A 21524-nucleotide genomic window follows, 5' to 3' on the forward strand; every position below is an offset into this window, starting at 1 on the left:
GGTGTGCTTATTCAGCAAGGTGGGAGCGTGCGCTTTGCCAGTGAGCTAGCAGCGGCTTGTGCCGCCGTCCTCGTTTGGAGCAGGCAGGCAGACTTGCTGCGTTTCTTCCCGTGCTTGTTTGGGCTGGCTTGCTCGGTGGGAATTGGTGGGACCTCGCAAAGGCTTACCGCTTGGCTCTAGATTTTAAATCTCTTGCTCCCCTTCCCTCCCCTAACAGTTATGCTCCCTAATCTGGAAGGGTTGGTGAGGGGGCATGCTTTGCATGCCTTCTGCCAAGTGTTAAGCTGAGTGCTGGCTGCAGACTGCCAAAAGCACGGAGGGTGTATTCTGGAAAACACTTGTGCAATTGTCATGGTAAAGCATGCAAGGGCAGCATCTGTTGCTCTCTGCTGAGGGGATGCAGGTATGGGTCTTCAGTATGAGCTAGTTCTATGTTTTTCTTCTTAGGTTTCCTCTCTTTGCATGAAAAGTTGTATCTTCTTACTGCTCAAGTCTTAATTTTAGCAGTGTGATTTTTCTTTTCCCGAGGTAAAATTTGGGAGTGTATCCTTTCCTGCTTTCATTTGTACTGATCTGAATAGGTCTGACATCTGCTCTGAGCCTGAGTGGAAGAAAGTTACACCAAGAGTTAACTGCATATCTTACCAAAGATTTGAATACGGAGCATACGAGAAGGCCACAAGCAGCAGAATGACCTGTGTGTTTAGGATTTTCAAGCAGAAATATGATTTCTTGAAAAATAAGTTTCATGAAGTCTCTGTGGTGTCTTGTTCTTACTGATTCTCTTCCTCCCTCCCCCCTCAGTTTCATGAGTCGAAACCAATTGCAAGAGCGTCGGTATCTGAATGCCGGGGCTGACTTATCGGGGAGGATGTAATATGTTTATTTCCTGCGAGTGATAGTGCTAGAAGTGGGTCAGAAGTGTTGCTAGCGTTATTGGTGCTGCTTACGACGCTCACCAAAGTTACTGGAATTGGTTTAAGGCAACAATATTTTCTTTGCTCCCTTACTTGGACAGTGAATTTCACAAGGAAATCTATCTGTTTCAGATTCTGCAAGGAACAGATTTGCCTGATGGCTTTTCTGGTGCTTGGTTAAGCCACCTCCCTGCTACTCGTTGTCTTGATGCAACAGTTTGGGTGGCCGTGCAATGAGTCTGCTCTTTACCGACATATTTTTGAGCCACGTCTTGTATCCCCATCTGGTTTGCTACATCACTATACCAGCCCAGCCGGAAGGCTGGGAAAGAGCTACCTAAGCTACTGCCGAATAACGTCCGTCGTGCTGCTCTCTGGGAAAATGGGCTAATGTGGCTGTCAGCTGGCCTCTGGGACTCAGAGCCCGCTCTCCTGTTTGCTGTGGGCGTCTCGTGGTTGAGCGGATGGAGCTGCTAATAACGTTGTCCTTTTGCCTGCCTGAAGCTCAGAGCATGAATCCCATGGCAAGCTCCGCAGATCGTGAACTGAGGATTGCTGAGCAATGCCAGCACGCGCAAAGCCGAGTGCAGTCAGCAGTCCCAGGCGTGTGTTGTCTGCTGTCCAGCCTTCTGCGGGCTGCGCTCTTGTGGGCTTAGCCATCCCCTGCCTGCCTTCCTTGAAACAAGTTGGTTTTGTGCATGAGTTAAAAACTGTAAAACTGCAAACTAGCACAGCGAATAGGTTCAGACTGGAAAAGATGAGATACCTTGAACAGCAGAATATTCGATGAGTGATGTTGCGTCTATGCCAGGCTGGAGTAACATGGCTGTTGAAGTGCTGAATCCGGTTTCTTGTGTCTTTAATTCATGTGGCAGTATTAGAGAGCCGGTTCCTCCAGGCCCTTTCTTATTCTTGAGGCTGGAGACCTTACGATGCTTCATCTGGTTGACGTTGAGGAGTCTGAGAGGTGACCTGATGGCTGTTCTTGGGCCAGTAGGTCTGACTGGAAGTGGCTCAGCAGCCCCCTCGTGCTGCAAGCCAAAGATGCAGGGAGGTTTGGAAGTTGACTTGGAAGTGGAAAGTGGGGGGGGATATAACATGAAGCTGTGAAAACGGGTAAATTTTGGAACATCTTAACCACTGAAAGGGTTGAACTCGCCTCCAACTGGAGTGTTTAATGTGCAATTAGCTGCCTTTTAAAAGGGAGTGCTTTGATCCAGTGTCTGTGAAAAACTGCATGGAGTGTATGTTGAGAGGAGGGGTGGTCTTGGCTACGCAGTTGTGTTGCCTTTGGGCTTTGTCTGTGAATCCCCTTATTTATTCCAACTTCTTGCAGACTGTGGAGAGCACAGGAAGCTTTCACACAGCCCTGCCTTCAGCATGCTTTAAATGTTCAAGGCTTTGGATTGAAATAGTTGTTGAAATGCAGTCTTGTGCTTCAGGGTGCAGTCGTGTGGCTTGTGGGAGTCAGTAAGAAACGTCCCTTTCTGGTGTGTTTCTGGTGGTTTGAGTAGCCCCTCTCCTGAAGAAGGGATTGCCTATGGTACAGGCAGGGCTGGCCAGCGGCAGCATAGAAAAAACTCTTAAACGTTTGACTGCTGTTTTTCTTGAGCGTTTGAGGCTAAGCTATCTTCAGAGTGACGGCAACAAGATTTCTTTCTTTCCAGCATAGGTTGGAGGGAACCTTGCAGAGCTGTTCTGCTCCCCTCTGGATCAGGGAGCTTTAGGCTGTAGTTCTATGCACAGCAAAACGGATAAAACCACCTGCAGCTGCCAAACAGGAGACGTCTTGCTGGTCCTTATCAGCCTCTCAGACTGGGTCCTGCTCCTTACCACAGCCAGCTCTGCTGCTTGTTAAACCTGTTACTGGGCCCATTTAATTCAGTGAAGTGGCAGAGAGTTGTTTGAGATAAAAATATTTATTTTGCAATCTTAATTCTCGGCCACTTGGAGTTAAATTGGCTTGCGGAGGCATCTGAGTGCTGGAGGCTGTGGAGGGAGCCTGTAATTGGGATGGGGAAGTGGTGAAGAGGAGAGGGGATAAGAGAGAGAGATGAGGGATCTCTGCCCCTTTTTGGCAGTGGTGAGCTGTCGTCAGTCCTCTCTGTCTCTAAGGAAATGGTTTTACAAGTCACCTGCTAGGATTTTACCGGGATATCTTACCTGGAAGTGTCTGGAGAGGGATAGCTGAGAGGCTGGGCAGGGTGATCCGGTCGTCTGGATGTAAAACACATCTCTAGTCTTTTAAATTGTAGATCAGACAGTGCTGCTAGTCCATATTCTCCGACTGCTGGAAACTTTGAGTGGAAAAGGTGAGACTTCATGCTTTTGAGTGGAGAAGGTTGGGTTAGGCGTTATCCTACTTTAAGTGACAGCATGGCTTCAGTGCTGCCTTGGGATGGCTCTCTTAATTCTCTTCATTTTGTTTCCATTCTCCTTTCAACAAGAACCTAGCAAAAGGCTATGTGTGTGGGAGGCTGTGTCCCGGCTGGAGGTGGCGGGGATGCCTGCTGCCTGCACCACAATTCCCTCTCATCCAGCAAAGTTGGCAGGGAAAAGCCCCGGCTGACACATAGGGCTGGAAAAGCCAGGGTCTCTGCTGCCAGGAGGTTACGCTCAGGTAATCAGAGGGTTCCCAGCGCCAATGTCCCATGTACAACTGCTGGCGCTTGTATCCCGCCTAGCACGAGTTCTGCGGTTTCAGCTGACTGCAGCTGACTTTGAAAACTCTGCTGTGTAAAAAATTGGCCTATATTAATAATTTGCTTTTTCATACTAAACAAAGATGAATTTCTGCAGAGGTAAAAGCTTGAACTTTGAAATAAACCTTTTGTTGTGCTTTGTTTTTTGTTAGTGTGTATTGGGGTTTTTTTTGGATGCTTTGGGATATTTCTGGGGTGTGAGCATGCTGTTACATGGAAATAATTATCAGGAAGACTATGGGAACAGATTTGTTGGAGAAGCCTTGATGGTTTATTGATTTTTGATGCCAGAGAAATTTGAGTTTGAGTAGCCTGATGCCTTTTTTTTTGAGAAAAAGAAAAAAAATCTGTATTAAATGGAGGAAGAGCATTGGGTATTTCTGCAAAGACTGTTTAAAGGAGGCTTGAACACGCAGGTCTTAACTGTGCTCCTCTGCACGAATTGAGCGCACTGACAAAGCTGATGGTTTTGGTGGAGAGCGCAGTAGAGATCACTTGCTGTTTCCGAGCTGAGGCTGGCCTGGGGACCTCAAAGCCGCTCAGGAGACTGCGTGGCCAATGGTACGTGAACACAAAAAGCAAGAGAGGATCAGCTCGGCCTCCTTCGCCTCTGAGAGCTAGAAGTGGGGGGAAACTACATTGAACTGTTACTAAGATCAGTGGTCATGTTTAGATGGTATCTCTGGATGTGTTTTTCATTTCTGGGTCTGCAGATGTTTTTGCTCTCTCCAGCTAGCACAGCTTTGTGGCTTTTAGTTCTTCGGGGTGATCATGCTCTTGCTGTTTTTTGAGGTGAGGTCACTTGCTTGGTTGTAAAAGCTCATTCTTGCACCTGGCCCAAGGCCCTAAAATTCAGAGCTGAGCGTGAGTCTCCCTCGTTTCTCCTCCTGAGAGGTGCTGACCAGAGGACCGCGTCAGTCCCGGCGGTGAGCGCGCGCGGGGCCACAGTGAGCCCCTCTTATCTCTGCATGAGCAGAAGATGAGGTCGAGGCAGCTGGGGTGACAGCTCGGGCCACCTTGGGGCTGGGGATGGGCCGACTCTCACCGGATGCTTTTGGCTGCGCTGTACTCTTGGGCTGCGCCTGTGCTTCCTGTGGGTGTTGAAGGAGGTTGCAGCACAGCGTGAAAAGTTGACTCAGGGTTTAGGCCTGTCCCGCTGCTTGTCCTTGCTCTTCCCAGGGCTTCTCTGCAAAGAATTGGAAACTCCCTTCGATGGGCTCCTGTGGCAGCCTTGGGAACACCCAGATGGATTTGAACTTTGGTGCTGTAGAGGGCTTCGCATACTTATTTTCGGCATGTCTGCTAAATCCTTTGCTTATGCTTGTGCTTGCTCTTCACCTCCCGAAAACTATTTGAGAACACCCTTCAGCTTAGGCAAAACACACTCACAAGAAAACCCGCAAAACCTCACAGAGACTTTGTTTTCCTGCTTTTCTTTTATAAGAAAAGGCAAGAAGAGGCCTTCTGTGTGCAGCTGTTAGGGCACATCAGCCCCATCTGGAGACCTCAGGTAGCTGTTTTGGATGGATCTTCTGAAAAGCAAGCAGCTGGGCATGAACAGAGCTGTTGAAATGGTTCAAAGTGACTTAGACATGTACAGGGGGAAAGCTGTGATGGGTTTACCTCTTCCCAGTGCTTCATCGTAGCTTAAAAGGCTCATCTTGGTTCCCAGATGTGCCCCGGTGCCATCTTCCTGAGGTGGTGCTTCCCATCAGTTTTAGCTAATTTCAGATCGTGCTCTTGCCTAAAATCTATCTCCCTTCCCTTTATTTTCCTTTTTCTGGGCTAGTTTCCAGTTGGGTCAAATGAACTGTGGTCTCTACCACAAATGCAGAGGAGACGGCTGGGACATGTAGCAGGGAGAGGAGAGAGAAGGCAGGACGGTCTGTTCTGGCAGCTAGAGAGAGTTCCAGGTCGGTTGGGCTGATGGGTGGATTGCGCCCTGGAGAAGGCAGGAGAAATACAGACTATTGGGCCCTCGTGCTGCCATGAGAGCTACAGCTTGTCGCTGTGTCCAAGGAAAGGTCAGCTTTTCCAAGCTGTACAGGAGCTGTGGGAAAGAAAGCGTGTTTTGCAATACCTTGAAGCAAATCCCTGAGACTTTGGTTACCAGATGATGGAAACTGCTGATTTGGAAGTCCGAATTTCTGTGGGATAGAAAAATATCAGTGGCAGGATAAGTAGGAGGCACTGTTTACTGAAAGGCAATGATATGGCTCGTGGGTAGTGCATGCGACTGGGAAGTAGGACAGCGATTTTATTGTTGACTTGCTTATGCTACTTCTACCTCAGTTTCTCTCGCTGTAAAAGCAGGGTAATGGCCGCGATGTGCGTTCATGTTTCTGAGAGGCTTTGATGTCGGTAGAGCCCTTTGAGGTGTATTGTTGACAGACAGCTTTATGTATATGCAGAGAACAGCTGAAAACGTTCAGCTTCCCAATTAACCTAGGGGAGGTGTCCCTCTGGGGGAACTCTGAGCGCTGCTCTTAAATAAAGCATTCCTTCTGACTATATCAAGCAGAATACTTCCCTGCTTAAATGAGCTGCAGACCAAGGCCTGATACGTCAAGGCCGCTCTGCAGAGAAGCGCAACAAATCCTGCTCTCGTCTTCTCCTCTGGCAGTGAGGCTAGGGGTAGGTTTATTTTCCTGCTCATCTTGTTATAAACGTTTTTCTGACCTGTCTCAGGCTGTGAAGCCAGCATGGTAGGTGCTTGTTGCTAGTGCCTGATTGCCTTGATGATGACTTCTCAAGGAGCTGTTGTTTGGAGAGCGTGCATATTTTTGGTAGCTCTCAGCATGCTAATCATATCTGAAGAGTTAGTTGTATGTGCTTGTATCAAAGGAAATTGTATATCATTTCTGTTAATAACAATGAAAAAAACCCACAAAAACTAAGCCGTGCTTTTGGTTACAAGAGGCCAGAGCTGTTGCTTGTGCTTGAAGTAGTTGATGTTGCAAGAAGGTCACTGGGAGGTCACAGAAGGGGGCAACGTTCCTGAAGAAAATTAGCATAAACCTCTCAAAACCTGTATAACGTTTCAAAGCTGACAGCAAGCACCCTACATGCAAAAAAGTCGGGTCTCCTGTGGTGGCTGTATCTGCTGTGGCCAGGAGCATTAGCAAAGCTGTGCTGTTGATCTTTGGGATGGGCAGATAGCTGGCGGCGGCTGGGTCTCCTTGCGGTCGCTTGCTTGCTCTCTTGGCTGGAGTCTCCTTTCTCTTTTACTGCCTCTTGCGCGAGGAGCTGCTCCTCTGTGGCTCCTGCAGTGCGGAAGAGCCTCGCTCTTTCTCTGCCTCATGGCTTTGCTTGCACCTTCCAATGCTTCCTGATGCTGCTTCCTTTTCCCGTTGCAGGTCACTCGCTATCTCTTGATTCTCTGCTCCTATGCCTTGTAACTTTTTCCAGCTCTGTGGTGAATCTTTATTTGCAATATGAGGTGAAATAAAATGGTATTATGTCTGCTAGGAGTTGTACTAATTTGGTCTTGCCAGCAAGTGACACATCTGGACAGACAACAGGGTGGAGGACAGATGAGAGTCGCTGGGACAGTGACACTGAGGAAAGTGTATTTTGTTGGAATAGTGAAACCGGAAGGCAGCAGAGAAGCTGCTGACATGAGCACATCACCTAGCGCTCGTGCTTTGTCACTGGAAGTGTTATCACGTCTCTGGAGGAGAGCAGCCCTGGGGGGAGCACTGCTGATAGGAACCGCACAGCCTTGGCGACGAAGGGAGTTCAGGAATAGCGAGGGCAAGGGCTGATCCCTTGGCACTGAGCTGTGCCTGTTTCCAGTGGATCTGGCTGTTGCAGGACAAAATGCTTTGTCAGAGAGCTGTGGCTGCTTTGGGAGGGAAGGCCTGGCCAGCTACATATGGGTTTTATTAAATCCAGCCATCAGCAACATTTATAGAGAAGCTACAAGCATCTCTGTTTGCCTTGCTCAGCAGTACCAGTAGGAGATGGGTTTGAACTTTGCCAGTAATGTTTTGGGAATGTTGTTTAGTAGTAGCAATCACATCATGAAAGTTAGTAGCGGAAAGGAGGAGAAGGAGGTAGGGAGAAATGTTTCTTTCAACAGGAGCCCGGGCAAGTATATGCAGGCCTGTATGAGGTGTTGCTCAGAGACTGAGCCCTGCTGCAGGAGAAGGTTTGATACTATTGCAGATGATGGTATGGCCTTCATTTAGAAGTTATCAATTCCTAGTGTATTGCCTCATAACTTGACCTGAAATTCATGCTTTCAGAAAGACAAAGTCCTGCAGAGCTCACACACCCCTTTCCAAATGTAAGCCACGTGAAACTGAGACATGAATTTCCTTGTTGGGGGAAAATTGCCTTTCTGTACTTTTATAAATAACCTGTCACTGAAGGTTATTGGCCAGACTGGATTTATGTCTTGCTTTTTCTTTCTTTGTAGAGATTTTATGTTCCGCTGTAGAAGAATGGTGTTCAGTTAGTGACTTTTAAAAAAAAGTCCTAGAGGGTACATAGCATGAGTAAATAACTTTCGTTTTCTGATTTGAGTGTAAAGCAAAAGGGAGAGCAATTATAAATAGTGATAGAAACTTTGTGCATGAGGCTTGGGTCCAATGTCTATGCTATAGTCTTGTTGTCGTCAGCATTTTTTTCATCCTTATGAATGCCTACAGTCCTTCCGTAATGGGGAAAGAGGAGGGAGAAAGCAGGGGATTGAATGGACTTTGGTTTTTCTTGGTTCTTAAGTACGGGTTGGTTAGGGCTGATGTCCATGAGTCCTCAACAAAGACTAGGGAGAACAAGAGTTTCTTTTCTCAGTCCAGGATAAATTGATGCAGTGCATGAATAAATCTTGCAGTTCATTATGAGGTCCAATTGGCAGGAAATACATGGCAGGTCCTTGGGCTGATCTCGTTACTTAAAGACTCAGTACGTTCCCCTTCCCATTTTGGTGCTTGGACTGAAGCATTGCTCCGAGAAGTTGTCTCGGTCTCGCTGTCCCTGCGCAGCTTTGCTGTGCCTGTTCCCCTGCTTCCCCCTAACTTTCAAATTCTCTCTCAGTTAAAAGGTACTTGAATATAATTATTCAGCCACTATGTTCATTGTGGTCCCCGGGCTGTCATATGAGCAGAGCTGGAAAAATACAACTATATTAACCATGTTTCATTTCTGTTGCCCTACATAGTAACCTTTGCTTCGGTTGGATGGTCAAAAAAACGTCTGCTTATGGCTGTTTATAAATGTTTCCAGTAAAGCATCTTTTTTCTAATACCTCTTCTTTTACATTCAGTGGCCACTCTGAGAAGTGTTTCTGCAGGCTGCAGGGTAGACTTCTGTCACAACTTTTACTCAATGCAGCTAGATTTCTTTTGTCTGACTAATGTGCAAGGAACTGTATAAAGCAAGTAGTAAGAAAAAGAAAACCTTTTTGAGCAGTGCTGAATAAAAAAATAATAAACTGGAAGCAGCGCAGCTCTGACATCGGATGGGATTCATCTGCTTTACCGACTAGAGAAAACTGCAGAAGTGCTGTAATGCGGGAGATCTTCAATAACATCTCGGAGAGAGGAGTAGAGCAGTTCAGCAGATGACCCCTGGCATCCGATAGATCAGCCTCTACCCTACTTAGATGCTAACATCAGTGTACTGACTACTGGGGAAGCGTGGCTGAGCAAACGGCACTGGCTTGGGGCTTGTAATCCTGGTTTTTGCCTTTGCTTCCCTCTGTGACTTCGGATAAGTCCTTGTGTTTGGTACCTCAGTGGTGACACGAGGCCTGGGCAGGAGTATGTTTAGTGCAAAGGTCTAACAGCCTTTGGTCTCTCATGACGCTGACTTGCCTTCCTTTCCCTTCACCAACTGTTCTTTTTAATTAATGTCACTAATTAATATCCTTTCTGATACTTACAGGGTTTGACAGTTGCTGTATGCCAATGGGGATTGTGTTCAGACTCACTGACAGTGCCTTGAGGGAAGCCTACACTCTGAACAGGTATGTTTGCAGTATTCACTGCTGTTCTTTTACTGGGGAGTGGGAGAGTGTCCATATTTATCTGAGAAAATGAAATAAGTGTAAGAGTAATATTTGATGTCAGAAGAAGGATGAAGATACCACTAAAGATTTGTAGCCTTCCAGCAATGGAGTCTGGCCCTGTGCAGGGTCACCTGTGTTTACTTCTCTGTTCAGGTTTTTCTTCTTTGCCTGTTTTTCCGATCATGAATTGTCCCAAGCTTACTGCCTGTTCTAAATATTAATCTTTTCCTCCTCCTTCCTTTTCTTTATCGGCTATCAATAAATAAGAGTTATTTTTGTAGCCACTGAAGTGGCCTGCCTTCTTGGCAGGCTCTGCGCACAGCTCGGGCGCTTCCTGCCTCCTGCCTGGAGGAGTGCAACCCCTTGCCCACAGTAGTGGGGAAACTCTTATGACCCATCTGTAGCCTTGGACAGTGCAGGACTCTCCTGCTCCTCACTCCCACAGCAGGATAAAAAGTTGGGAGGCTCTGGAGACTGCTTGTTAGCTTGCTCTTTTGCTTGACTTATAGGTGTTGGTTGACAGATACCGTGGGAGAGGCTGCTCTTGTAGCATTCGGGCAGTGCGATGAATAGTTTTTTCCATGCAGATGTGGTGTGAAAATACCCATGCAGAAGGTAACGTTTGTACTTAACTGCTGACAGCGTTCTCAGAAGTTCGGAAAGCACATTATAACTGCTCAGTTGGCTGACTGAAGGGTTTTGATGACTGGGAAGGCTGCAGTCAGCTCCTAGTCCAGGGTACAGGTTTCCTCGCTGCTTCTCCTGAGCCTTCATCATTGGATGTGTTTCCTTCGGTTTCAGTTTGGGTCAGGAGTGTGCTTTTTCGAGATGAGCTGGAGGCTGGCACTGCTTGGTGTGCTTTGGTTCACGTAGTAGGGCGCTCTTGGGGCATATAAACTGGGTTCCTTTAGGCAGAGCTGAATAGGAGAGTGCTCTCTCGAACCGCTAAAGGACACACAGTCCACAGGGCCACACTAATTCTGGTCCAAAGTCTGTGGCTGTTGGGTCCTCAGCACAAGAGTTTTGCTCTGCAACTCTGCTCCTGTGACCCCGTGCTACTTGCTAATGTAGGCATAACCTTCCTCTTCCCTTACTAAGTACTGTAGCTGCCCTGACTTTGCTGCCTGGTGTATTAGCTAGTGGCAGATGAATTGTTTAAAACCGCCCAGTGTCACCTGAAATACACCGAGAGGGTTTGGTGGGGGGGCTTGGCTTGATGTTCTCCCCAGCAGCAGTGGCGTTTCTGTGGTTTCGCATGCTCCTGCACAGGAAGCAGCCGCAGAGGCTTCAGACGAGCTGCAGCAGCCGCCGAGAGCAGCTCCAAGCCTGCAGATGCAACAAGTGGGTTTGAAGGAGATTTTGGAAAGAGGAAAGGGCAAAGGAAACATTGCCTTTGTTTGTAGCCCCGGTTTCAGGCCGTAAGGTAAGGTCGTTTAGGAAGTGACCAAAAAGTTTTCTGGAAATTGAGTTCTTTCAGAAACTTCATTGTGGCAATTGCTGGAAAACAACCTTTGTCTCTCTGTGGTATTGTGCTCAGGCAGTTTTGATGAATGGATAAAAGCGCAAGTACTCAGCGAGGCCACAGCATTGAGCGTGTTTTCATTTCTTTTCAGTGCTAGTGGCTTTTTCCAGTTAGTCACTGGTGCCAACGTTAGAGCAGGAGAAACTGTGGTTTTGTGAGTGTTGGACTGTCCTCAGTCCCCTGCCCTTGCCCGGATGTGGCCCTGCGTGTCATGAGTGTGTGTCATGTTCTCGTCATCAAACACGATGAGGCTGCGAGTCGGGGCTTGACTCTAGGTAAGGTCCTCGGTACCTCAACATGTGAGATGCCTTGGAGAAAGAAAAAATCTGGTTTGCTAGCATTTGCAGAAGGGCGGAAGAGCTGTAGAGCTCTGAGGGACTGCAGAGGAGCTGGTTCATGACGTGGTGGTGAGTAGCTGGCGTGTCCTGCCTGTGAAGGCTCTGCTGCGCGCCGAGCACAGCCTGAGTCACGGCCACCCAGCACAGAGGCTCTCGGCTGCCTTCAGCCTGCGAATCGCATCCTCATCACTGAAGCTCGTGTGCACGCTTGCTGCCTTGTTATTGTGTTGCTGTGTTTTGCCTCTGATGGGTTCCCCTGTAGCGTGCCTTACCCGTGATCCCAAGTCGAGGCAGGAGGGGGCCGCTTTTATGTTGGTATTGCAGTGTGAACAAATCTGCTGTTGTTTTCTGAATGTTTCTGTACTTACAACAGGCACAGCCTGTAGCAGCTTATTCCTCCCTGGGTAATTATTGCTCTACTCTGCCTCTGATTGCTATCAGAAGCAGAATGCCTCTGCTGTGCTGCCTGATGTATTTTTTTGCTCGAGTTACTCAATATATTTATTGCTTTAAGGCATCAGTGCTCAGCTGAAACATCTCATCTGTGCTCTCTGAAGCTGTTTGGCAGTGTAAGCGGATTCCTTGAGTTGACTGCAGATACCAAGATACCAAACGTGCTTTTACTAATTGCCCCTTGTTATACTACCAACAGGTCCACTTGTACCTTTATTTCAATTATGGCATTAATTTGAAGAGGAGAAAAGATAGGGCTGGGTCACGAGCTGCTTTTGTAGTATCTGGAGTTATATTCCCAGCCGACCAGGCAACGTTCTCTATGTGACCACTGGAATTGAAGTGGAATATTTTGCTTTTTGTGGTCACTCAGGGGAGGTCTGAGAAGTCTGTGGATGAATGCCGCTGGGAGAATTTCAGTGAACGTGAAGGTCAGCCTGGCATACTGAGCCTGAGCCTTCAACTTGCTCTAAGGGTTTATGCTTTTTTGCAAGTGTCCATCCCTAATGGATCTCTTTTCAGAATAGTACTTCATTGTATTTGGCCTGTCTGAAATGGCCCTCCTGGCTGTAGGAAAACCCAATCCTTAACTCGCTGTATAAAGCGAATTAGAAAGAATTAGAAAGGTCTAGAAACTGCAGCAGGTGAAATTTTTGCAAGTCTTCTGTGACAGCACCTGGTCCATCCTCCCGACCTTTGTATTTTAAGGTTGGGCTGGTAGCGACTAACAAGTAGAAGTTAAATGAGTTGGAGATAATTTTTTTTTCATCTTGTTTGTCAGATGCGGATTTTGGCTTTTGAACACTGCAGAGCAAAGAAGTGCAGTGCGATACTTCTTATGATGTCAAGGCTCCCTAAAGGATTAAATAAATTAATTACGGGAAGCAATCTTTCTTGAAAACCTGGTTCATCCAGGATCGTCGGGGTGGCGTGGCAAACATGTTGGAGGAGTAGGAGATGGGGTGGAGCTGTTTCCATCTAATTCCCGTGTATTTACTGGAGTTTAGCGCACTGTGCAAGAGGACAGTCTCTCCGCTTCTGAGCTTAAATCAGAGCCAGTTAGTAGAGCATGTGCTTTCAGTGCTAGCCTTCTACTTGTACTTTCCTTTAACTAAATGACATTCTGGCTTGCAAGACCTCGATTTGAGGGCAGAGACATAATGAAAAGGGGAACAGCAAAGGTAGGAGTTGCTTCTGTTTGCTAGCAGAGCTGCTTCAGGTGTGCCCCAGTCAGAGGAAATGGTGCTGAATCAATTCCGCAGACTCCTGGTGACTCAGGTGGCGAAAGCACACGCTGTTTTCTTATGTGCCTGAAGTATTGGAGTGAATTTCCTGTAATGCAGTTTTGCCTTCTCTGCTGGCTGTGTGGGGAACAGTTTATCATCCACTTCCTCTCGTATGGGTAATAAGCAATTCGGTTCGTAGGAAATGCGGGCAAATGTTGGATATGGCAGTGCTCTTATTAGATACTTGCTTCATTTTCTCAGGGTTGATGGAAGTGCACAGGACAGCTTGGCCTGTAGGTGGGTCAAACAGCAAAGGAACATGTGACAGAACGGAATAATGCCCAGGTTCTGTAAAGTGATACTTGAATTAGTGTTTTAAGAACAACAGTAGACGAACCAGATTTTAGAACAAGGAAAAAGCTAGTGCTTAGCCAGTTGGAGGAACAGGGGCTGATAAAGGGCTGGGAGGCTCTTTGCTCTTGCTTATGGAAACTACGTTTTCAGGGAGTAAATGTGACTTCGTAAAGGGGAGTTTTTGCTGTTTGCTTATCAGTCACAAATCTACTATCTGAAGGCGGGGGAGCTGAAAAAGCAGATGGAAAGAAACTTGATTTTACCTCTGCCCCCTGAGGCCTACCTCTCCCCCCCCCCTTTTTTTTTCCTCTGTTCTCTCAAGATGGGGCAAGTTGTTGTAGTTGGAGATAGCTATCTGTTGAGCTTAATTCTTACACGTTTCTGGAGGTTGACTTTGTTCTCTTGTAATGTCTCTTTGCATGCAGTATTCACTACATTTTATTAGAAAGGGGTTTCTTTTCTGAAACTTTGTTTATTTTTAGTCAAGGCTTTCCTTGTCTAATTGGCAGAAGTTCAGCATTTGCAGTGTAATTTGCAAAGGAGGCAAAAGAAGCAATTTCACTGAATACTTTGGGGTAAGGGAGGGGGAGTGGAGAGGAAATGTTGCATTAGTTAGCAAAAAATCTAAATGCTGATTTGAAAAAAAAAATAGCTTGAGACATTGTTGTAAGAGCAGAAGAGTTGTTAATCTAAGTTAAGAACAATGTTGCGTTTGCTGCAATGGGTAATTAAATAGTTGAGAGTTGTTCAAGTAGTGGATACTTGTGTGCGTTCACAAGACCGCATACTAGATGACAAAAGTTGGATGACTGGGGTTTGGTTACCCAAATTGCCGCTGTTTTTCCTCGTGTCAGCTGCCACAGAAGTAAACGAACAGTGGAAGAATGTGCTTTATGTCTGTTCTCTTGGAATATTTTATACAGGATAAGTCTGCTTGTGGGAAGGCGTTTTGTGTCCGCATGAAAGCTAAGTTCATGCTTATGTTCGTGCTGTGCATAGGTGAACATAGGAATTGTTACTCAAGGTCCAGCCAAAAGGTTGGTGACTTCAATTGCCAGCTCCAGTGTGGGGTGTTACGAGTTTGGTATCTGGTATCTCCTTAGTCTTTAGGGCTATGTGTAAGCGGCTTGTTGAAAAGAGCTAGGGGTTTCCTCTGAACGCTCCACCTGTTTCTTCAGGATATTGGTTTTTCGTGCATTTAACCATCATGGGTCTTGAACTGGCTTTTTACATGGAAAAGCTACCTTCAGAGGCGCAGTGATCTTATTCTCCCCCCCCCCCCCCCCCACGCAATTCCTGTCCTGGCATCTTCCTTGACACTATTACCACTCCTTTTACAGAAGCATCTTTGTTATAGTTAGCTGTAACGCAGCAAACAAGACTTCTAAAGCTGACATTAGGGAGTGGATGAATATGTTCAGAGCCTTTGATTCTTGCTCCTCTGACAAATGAGACTTGGCTCCACGTGTGTGTGTGTGTGTGTGTGTATAAATGATTTGTTGTATGCTGTTTCTACTGAAGTAGCTGCCCTGCAGGTTAACCCCTGCAGTTTGCTTTGTTCTGTTTTTTATAGCCTCTTGCAGAGAATTGCACAGCAGGCTTGTTCACTTCCATTAGCAAAACAGGGAGAAGTTTTTGAGTTTCAATTTTCTTCTGAATGTTTGGAAACAGAAGAAAGGGCAAATAGCACTAGAGCTTTCTGTATTCTTTCGGAGTGGATGTACTTTGCTTCTCTTCTGCTCTGCTGAACAGTATGGCCTGCAGATAACAGAGATGCATCTTTGTGAGGGAACTGGGGATGAAACTTTTTAAGTATCACTTCAGTAATCTGGGGAAAAGCACCATGAGATTCAAGATAACAACGGCCATTAGCTGTCTAGAGCAGTAATGTTTCCCCGGGGGTCTAATCTAATTTAACTTGAGAGAAGAATTTATGCAGTAAGGGAACTCTCTTATTTCCTCCTTAGCTTCCTGGGAAGACTGGGAGAAATTCAGTGCCGAAAAGGACTCCTTTTTCCCCAGGAGAGCTTATGTCTTCTTAGGAGACTTTATCATCTTACTTTTGAAAACTATCTGTGTCTGTTGGCAAGGCAGGATTGTTTTAGCTGCTTGATTTTCCCTGGTGGTTAGAAAGGCCTGCAGACTTATTCGTTGTCAAGGGACTTTCATATTCCCTGTTAACCTGTAGGTTAGGATGCGTTGCCTGATGAGGGCTGTGCGTCTGTGTGCCTTTCCAGGTGTCTCAATGTTGTTGAGGTGGTCAGTCCTGTGCTGCTCCTACCTCCCCAAAGGCTGGAAGTGGCATCTCATAGATGTGGTGGCTGTGCCAGCTCTGTCAGTGGCAAATCAGTTTCCTTAGTTTTATCCCATGGTTAACCCAAAACACAACTGAAGCAAATAAACAGTCCTGAAAGGCGTTTTCTCCGTGTATTGCTTGAGTTCTAGAGGAGCTGTAGGAGTTAAAAATCTAATACAGCGTTAGATTGAGTGGAGCGCAAGTGTCCTTTAATCTGACTTTTTGGATATGTAGGTTTCGTAATTCTGAAAAACTTCTTTAGGGAAAGTTTGTGTTCATTTTTTTCCTGGTACTGGTAGTTGCTTCACAGGAACGCCTGTCTTATCACGGCCTTCTCCCTGGATAGCATGTCTTTTTGCTTTCTGTCTCGTGCCCTCAGAATGCTGGGAGGACCCTTGTAGGTTAGACAAGTGTCTCTCTCCTTTGAATGGCCTTAAGCGTGTGGACAGTTCAGCTCGATTTCCTTTTACAGCAGCTTGTTGCAAAATGAACAAGTATCTCGGGGCATCCACGGGTCAACGTTTCCTTTCGAGCTCTGAGATGGCAAGCAGGATTTCACTCTGGATGTTTAGTGCTTGGAGGAGGCGTCCACCTCCAACTTTGAGTAGTCCATTAGGAAAATATTTCTCCTATCAGTTAAGTTTTACTGGTATTATTGCACTACACTTGAAGTACATGAGTGTGTATTGTAATTTGCTGGCTGAGGTGCTGTGGAAACAGCCATTCTGGGTTGGACTAAAAATACAGCTAAACCAATACCCTGTCTCCAGCGATGGCAGGGGAACCATTTTGCAAAAAGTTTGAATGAAGCTAAACAGCCCAATTCTGCCATTGGGAAATGAGCCAGAGCCCAGCTGATCAGCAACAGTGGAAAACAACCTCCATGCTCAGCTGCCTTTCCTGGGACAGTGGTTTGAACATCATCTTAAGCGAGGACCTGATGATTAGTTTTGGCTGGAAGTGTTATGCTGTTACGGACGTTCCTCGTTTTTGCGTCAAGGTTGTCAAGTTGCTTGTGTCCCTTAATCTGTGTGTTAGAAGGGCAAGGTGTGATAGAGATTGTAAAATTACAGTGATATTCAGAATACGTTCCCAGTTCCCAGAAAAACCAAATTCACAGGCTCCCAGAGCCAATGTGTGTGCCTGTGCATTTGGTAATCACAGGTCGATATTCTTCTCCAAGTCTATCCTGTTACTTTTGAAACCCTGTAAAACTAAGTACTGCAATCACCTTGTGCCAAGTTCTGCAGTCCCTCATGATGATCTTGTCTTGAGTGCTCTCTAGCTGTTTTAATAAATAGTTTGGTGCCAGTTTTGGCTGGTGCATCTCCTCAGATGGATAGCCAAGTGCTAGAACAAGTTACCTAGGGGGGCTGCGAACTCCCTGTCTTTGGAAGTGGTGCCTGGGGAGAGAGGCAAGTGCAAATTTTCACCACAGTTGACGTTGGTGTCTGTCACTTGTTGGCATTTTCTGGTCTAGCCTTGAACAGCTTTGGACCAGGGTGGGGGCAGCCGGATGTGAGGACTCCTCCAGGCCCATCCTGCAGGTCTCTGGTGGGTTAAGCCGAGGCATTATGGTGCTTTCCCAGCCAACGGCGGGAGACTTTCCTGATCCTCCTGGGTGCACGGAGCTAATGCTATGAACACAACCCTGGAGGAAGGTCAGGACACAATTTGTACTAGCCTGTATTGTTGTTTTGCAGATTTCTTGGCTTTTGAGCAGGGCGAAAATTCTTGTTTTGCAGATTTCTTGGCTTTTGAGCAGGGCGAAAACTTCATTTGAGTGGTAACCTTTTACTCCAGATAGTCTGGCAAGCAAGGAGCAGCCGTGGTTGTGGCTAAACTTTGAGATCAAGGTCTTTGTGTGTGGTTGCAGTGGTAGGTAGGGCTGTATCTGGGTTACTGCACAGTGAAGGGCAGAGCCGACTTTTGCCCAGCCTGTGCTTAGATCACAGCTTTTAAAAATGAAGAGACTTTGTTCAAAGTAGATGAGCAGTTTTGACATGCAAGTCTGTTTTGGCATTTAGCAGTTCCAAGTTACACACCGCTCTGTGACAATGCAAATTTAAGTGCCTTTGAATGAACCTGCTTTCAGATGTGAAACTCTTGTGTAATCTTCATTGCAATGCAGTTGTTTGGTGCCTGCCTAAAGCACTGCTTATTCCTTGATCAGTTTGTTCTCCAGCTTTGCTATATCGCTATTTGCCAGCACAGTGCTTGACAGTTGTGGTAGAATCCGAGATACGAGGAAAATGAGTCATTTGTATTTGCAAGAAGGTGGTGGTGGTGGTCGTTATTCGGGCATCATTTTAGTGACCCGATGTAGAGGCACGAAAGATGCTCGGACCCGGTAGGCTAGCTGAAATCCCTTCTGTGCGTTTGCTTTCCAAACAAAGTATGCTTTACAAAAGTTTCTACCTGCAGTTTTGCAGAGGGTAGGAAAGGAAAGGCTAATGGACATCTGGAAGGGCTGCTGATAGTGGGCAGCAGGGGATAATTTTTTAGGCATGGTATTTGCGTGAAGCATACTCTCCAGTCAGATCCCACTGAGATGCTTTATGAAGTTACCCTTTCCTTGGCCGACTCCTTGGAAAACCCTTTTCGCTCCGACTTTGATTTGGAAAGAGAAACACCCACACAGATGGCTGCTCTTTAGTTTTCATTCATATTAGGTTTTTAATGTTCCTTTTTGCATTACTTGCCCCTCAGGTGAAAAACGGGCTTAATGCCAAAAACCATATCCTAGAAAAAGAAAGAAATGAGAGCACTAAGGTTATTCTGTATTTTCTCTCTAAGCTAGAAACGCAGCAGGCTGACTAATATTTTATTGGTTCAGCAAATGGTTGTGTTGCTTTTTCCTTTTTGGCTGAGTTTCCATTCAGTGAACTTGTTTGTTTTCCTCCGATAAAAAATACAGCTCTCATCCAGACTTGTTTTGGCTGTGCTTTGTTCCTTGCTTTAATATTGTCTGAATGGTGCCACTTCTTCTAGACCAATGCTAGCGCTCTGCTTTAGAGTCCTACTGGTGTCATCTGATAAGCTTTGTCTTCATCCTAAGCTGGTCTCAAAGGAATTGCTGGCTCGTTAAACGATAAGAAGTATATTTAGGTCTTTTGAGACTTAGGGAAACAGTTGTTGTAATTGAAAACAAGGGAGGGAGAGCGCTGGAAGATTTGGGTTTAGCGTGCTGAGGGTTTATACAACCCAAATTCTGGCTGCTTGCTTGGATTCCCTGTTGGCTCCGGGGTGCTACTGATGGCACAGGCAGTGTTGACTCCGTTTTTTTGGCCGTACAGAAGCTTTCATCTTATGTTTCTCCTGGCTTTTTAAATGTAGAAGAGAACCAGAGTTCAGTCGTTGCTCGCTGACGTACAGCTGCGATTGGACTTTACTCTCCAAGTACTGTTGAATCCGTGTGGATGAGGAACCCTGCGTCGGGCTGCCAGACGTTAGGAAGATGAAGCTGAGGAAGCAGGTGGAGATGAGCAGGGGTTTAAGGCAAGGGATTCTTGTGGATTCCCAGCAGAATTGTGGCTCGCCAGCTGCTTCTATTTTTATGCTGTCTAGCCCTGCAAAATTGCTGCAGCAGGGCCTGTGGTACGCTTTGATTATTCCAGTGGGAGTGCCGGCGTGAGGATTTGACTGCTGTTTCCAGGTGTATTCCCTGATCCCTGAAGTATCCGTTTGTGAGTTTGCCTTGAGCAGGCTGTTCTTTGGGCCTCGCTGGCCATGCTCGGTGTGGAAACGTGACTGTCCGAATGCTGCTTTAAAAGGGCAGAGCTGGTTATGTGCTTGGCATGCGACGGAGGCATCTTGCTGCTGGCTGTGTTGCTCTCGGCCTCCCGCAGGTCTGCTTACCTCTGTGTTGCGCAGCAAGGACTGGAGTCGAGGAGGAGCAGGGAGTCTGTCAGTGTTTTAGCAGGCTGTATTTAAATATGCCAAGATACATCGTATTGCCACATGCTCAGTGGCGGCCTGGAAGGAGCCTTCCTTTACACAAACAGCAGCGGGCAGGAGGCAGTGCCTAACCTGCCTCTGTTGGTTCCTCTTGTCCAGCTGTTGCAAAAACAGCTCCAGCTTTGTAAAAAGGGCTTTCCTAGCCAAACTGAAGGAGCCCTACATACCGTGAGCTGTTTGCCCAGTTGTCTTGTGCGCTGTGCTTTTTGGCTGATGCCCTTGCATTAATTAACGTGCGCTGGGGCAGAGTGGAGTTGCAGTGGACGGAGCCCAACTTGCCCAGCCGATGGAGCACCTCCTCCCTCCGTCCCCACAATCAATCCTTCATTCCCTGTTTTTTTCCCTCTGGCTTGGTGCTACGCAGAGGCAGTCTCGAGGTACGGTGCCAGCAGCCCTGACACAGTGGCTCAACCCGCACGTGGGTGGGAGTCACGGCAGGAGCAAGGGAGCAGGGTGGGGAGGCCGTGGGGCTGCAGCAGGCGGTTCCCCTGCAGAGCGCGAGCTGCAGAAGTCTCCAAACCGGCTAGTGGAAAGCTGCTAAAATCCACTCGTGGATTAAAACGGACAAAAACTGAGCTTGTGGAAGCTGGAATAAATGACCCAAAGAAGGCAGGGTTTTTTTGTTTTTAGTTTCTAGCACACAACTGCTATACTTTGCTTAAAAGTGCTGGTCATTCTGAATTTTTAAAAGTGTGTCTCTATTTTTCTTTCTTTCCTGAAGGCTTCAGGCAGTGTTTCCCAAAGCTATTGTGGGCATTTCCCCTTCTCTCACAGCGGCAGCAGCTTTCATTTTTGACCGAATAGCTCAGCATTGTTCGCATTGTCTTCTAATTTTATGGGCTTTTTTTCTTTTGACTCTGACCAAAGCAGTCTCAATGCCTCTGGAGTCCCCGGGGTCACTTTGCAGAAACATGGGAGCAGTTTTTCCTTCTGCAGAATGTCTCACATTCAAAGCTTTGGGCAGAAAGGCTCCTTCTGTAGTGCTTATGTTTGGCCGACATGTGAGTTTCTGACAGTGTGATGCTTGTGGGGTTTTTTGTTTGTTTTTTTGGCCAGGTTTCAGCTAAGATTATGCCAAGTTCAGTTTTGAGCCAGGCTTCATATGCTGAAGTTTTTTAGGAGTGTAATGAACTCAGCTGCTGCTCATTTCTATGTGTTAAATCTATTTTTTCCCTTCCAGCCCAAGGCCTATTTTTTTCCCCTTGCATTGCTCCAGGAATAACAGGTTGTTATTAGGGTCTGTACACATATGCGTTTAGCAGGCTTGAAAAAACTTGGCTCTGAAGATGTTTCTCTCTTTACCTGCTTTGAACTCAGGAGCCGGCCCCACCTGCAAATCTCCCATCAGCTTGTTAGGTGGAGCGTGGGAGCCAGCCGCCTGGTACAGCAGGTCACCAAATACCCCTTAAACACTAAATGATTACCATGATGACCTTGCAGGGTTTTCAGCTCCTGACCCCGTGTTCAAGAGATGTAAAACGGCCCTGGTAATTATCAAGCTGATCAAGTGAGCCTATGTTGGACGCCCCCCCCCCCCCCCCCCCGGCTCTAACGAACAATGCGCTAATCAGCTACTGTGCGTGTACCCTGTTTGGCACAGGGACGGCTGCTCTTGAAACTAGGGCTTTATATATAAAGAAATGTGTATTGACACTTTGGGTAGTAACTGGAAGCAGAAGCACTAGGCAAAACCCTTTCCTTTGCTGCAGCCAGAAGGGCGAGGTCTGCAGCAAACTGGAGTGTTTG

General features: G+C 46.8%; 1 protein-coding gene across 12 annotated transcripts in view; it reads left to right on the forward strand.

The window, feature by feature from the left end:
* Positions 1-21524, forward strand: part of LOC104143713 (USP6 N-terminal-like protein) — a 117443-nt gene that overhangs the window by 14120 nt on the left and 81799 nt on the right. For 10 of the 12 annotated variants that reach the window (XR_011141284.1, XM_068944648.1, XM_068944647.1 and 7 more), the window contains one exon: positions 9509-9590. The gene's annotated coding sequence lies outside the window, so the exon portion shown is untranslated. Of the gene's footprint in view, positions 1-9508; positions 9591-10927; positions 11056-11451; positions 11562-21524 lie in introns of those variants that run through there. The other 2 variants (XM_068944655.1, XM_068944657.1) reach the window with 2 other exon arrangements.

This window comes from Struthio camelus, chromosome 5, assembly GCF_040807025.1.
Source record: "Struthio camelus isolate bStrCam1 chromosome 5, bStrCam1.hap1, whole genome shotgun sequence".
NCBI classification, from domain to species: Eukaryota; Metazoa; Chordata; class Aves; order Struthioniformes; family Struthionidae; genus Struthio; species Struthio camelus.